The following is a 3354-nucleotide window of genomic DNA, read 5'->3' on the forward strand; positions in this document are numbered from 1 at the left end:
ATAGGACTTACAATGTAATATGTTGTAATAGATGTCTCCTCTTTAAAAAGAGGAGACATTTACATTAGAGGGGGATGAACAGACTGCGGAAAAGTTCTAGTTGAAGGAACAGAACTGGAATCCTTTTGTAACATGGCATATTGATGGATGAATAAAATCTTGTTCTGAACATTTCTTTTTAGTTCTTGTCTCCTGGGGAATCTTGTGAGAAGGACAGGGCCCACCTTCATCACAAGATTCACCCATTATATTTCTGCAGTGTGTTAAGTGTGTCTTTTATCCATGCCTTGTTAACAGTACTGTTTACTGAATATTGTTTATACATTATTGCTGAAACTCTGTTTTCTTTCCAATTGATTGCTGTATTATTTAGTTTATCCACAATTAATTCATGATTGTTTCATTGGCAATTGAGTTTACAGAGTGAGTTGGCAAGCTTGGTAATCAGAAACAAGTGCTGAAGATTCCCGCTCCGAGAATAGGGTCCTGTTGTCTGTTACAGCATAACTAGTGCTTTCCTTTGCAGATTGATTCTTTTTCATTAGATTACTCCTTTAATGACATTAAGCATTCTTTGGTAGCTGTCTGCAATAGATTGTTTTTGTTGTAACTCAAAGTGGAGCTTCAGTTTTCTTGAAGCAAGGTGTGACTTTACTACAACTTTTATTGCTTTTAAGATTGAGTACATATAGTGCGTAGTTGTCTTTGAAATAAATAGACTTCCCTTGGTTGACAATTTATGTAGTACTTGGTTGTTTGAATTAATAAGCAATTAATGTGACCAACATTTTGGTGCCGTTGTCAGGGAAGGCAATCATAGATTTTAAAAGCATTAATGATTTTCTTTTAGATGTGCAGGATGCATGAGAGGAGACAAGAAAACTAATCCTACAGGTGGCAAGGGCAAAACAAGAGGAGGAAGAAAAACTTTTATTGATGAGATTATCTCAAAAGCTGAAACTTCTCAGAGGCTAAGCTCTCGAAGGCCACAGACTCAACACTCTCTCCAAACGAACTATGAAACGGAGGAAGTAGTGGGACCTGAAAGGGTTGAAGAGATAGTAGAACATATTGAGGAACCAGTAGAGGACATTGAAGAACCAATAGAAGATATTGAGGGACCAATAGAAGTTGAGGAACTAGTTCAGGACCCTTCGAACTACGAAACGGAGGAAGTAGTGGGACCTGAAAGGGTTGAAGAGATAGTAGAACATATTGAGGAACCAGTAGAGGACATTGAAGAACCAATAGAAGATATTGAGGGACCAATAGAAGTTGAGGAACTAGTTCAGGACATTGAGGGTCCAATGGAAAGCGTTGAAGATCGAGCAAGTGCAACAGGGGAAAAGCCAATGGATGGAAACAATGAAGGACTCTTTGGTGGGGGACATAGAGGAGGAGAAGGAAGAGGCAAGAATTCTCTCTCCACCTTGGAATATCCTATTGGGGATCTTCCCAGAGGAGCGACTCCTATGAATAACATCCCACTCTCAGCCTTACCTAACTTCCATGGTTTATCCTCTGAAGACCCTGATGAGTTTCTTTTCGAGTTTGATATATTGTGTAGAAGTTATGATTATGTTACTAATGCTCAAAAGTTGAAGTTATTTCCAGAAAAATTAAAATGAAATGCACTAAGATGGTTTATGAGCCTGGGAGGTCATGTGTTCACAACATGGGAGTAGATGAAGGAGAAGTTTCTGGCCAAATATCAAGACTATTGCTAGACGAGAGAGAAAAAGGAGGAACTATTCAATATGGTTCAGAAGGAGGACGAAAATTTGGAGGATTTTGTGGAAAGATTACAATATAATCTGCAGAGATCCAATCACCCTAATGTAAGTAAGGATATTCTTAAGACAATATTATTGAAAGGGGTACGGGATGACTGTTTAGACATGTTAAATATGCTTGGTAAAGGGGACATATCTAAGGAATCATATGATGAAATTGTCAACCTCTGTAAGAGATGTTCAAGAGGAGCTGCAAATAGACCAAAAAGCAGGGATAATATATATTCAAGAGTCCAAAAATCAACCAGTGGGGGAGCAACAAGAGCTAAAATAGGTAATCTACTTGAAGAATTTCAAACTGAAATGTTAAGCTCTTTTGCTTCACAGATTGATACCTTGCAGGTTAAGAGGAAGCAAGCAAAGGAATAAGTTTCTTTGGCTGTCTTCTGTCCTAAATGTAGAGAAAAACATCCACTAAGGGAATGTCCATTAGACAAGGTACCGATTTGCACCATTTGTGAGAAAGATCATGAAACCCAACAATGCCCCTCTTTACTAGGAATAAAAGTAGCCTTACAACCAACTGAGGGGGAAGCTGAAGCAGTTTATTTACTGACACAGAGGAGGCAATGGAAACCACGAGGACAAGGTATGAACTCTAATATGCCATAAAATCATTGGAATAATTATCCTTCCTTTAATCAAGAAAATTACCTGCCCTTCAACCAAATGCAATATCCACCCTTTAACCAAATAAACTTCTCACCCATGCAACAAGCAAACCCTCCCTTTGTAGACCCTGCAATGTGGACTCCTTGGCCCCCATAGAAGTCTTATTTTAATCAATGGAACCCAAACTGGAGAGCTCAACAAATCCCGTTCCCAAACCAATTTCCTCAGTTTCAGCAACCACTCTCTCTGTCGTCAGGTGCTCCACCAAACAATCAGACAATAAGACCCCAACTGCCTGTAGAACCGAACCCTAACCCTAATAATAATTAAGCTGTGCAAGTCATTGATATTCAGAACCTTACTACATCTCCTGTTTACACTGTGCAGTGCAATGATATTTATTTACAATCCGGGAGAGTAGTTGAGTCGATTATTGATGATATTACCTCTTTTGACTCTGACAAAGAAGAGACAGAAAAGAATAATTTACCTAATAAAGGTACCGAAACAGTCGAGCCATCCTCGAATAAAGATGCTAAAACAACAGAGCCACCATTCCTGAGCATCTAGCTCTCACTAAGACACCTGATCTGCCTGCTTTTAATCTTCTAAGGGAATTGCAGAATATTTATGTTAAAATTCCACTTTTACAAGCACTCAGAGATGTACCAATTTATGCCAGAACTGTCAGAGACATTTGCATCAAGAAACCTGGTAGGAAAGCTAAAGATCCCCTTACGGTTCATGTGATGGGTGATCTAGCTACTTTAATGTTAGGAAAAACTCCTCCTGTAAAATATGGTGATCCCGGCCACCCTACAGTCCCAGTACAGGTTGGAAAAACTAATGTTTCACGAGTTCTGGTAGACTTAGGTGCTACTATAAATATTATTACCCTTGAAACTGCACAACTATTATAGCTCAAAAATGTAATCAGAGAGACACCAAC

Source organism: Pinus tabuliformis, chromosome Q, assembly GCF_031772625.1.
Source record: "Pinus tabuliformis cultivar Carrire ecotype Pingquan chromosome Q, CPIR1, whole genome shotgun sequence".
NCBI lineage: Eukaryota > Viridiplantae > Streptophyta > Pinopsida > Pinales > Pinaceae > Pinus > Pinus tabuliformis.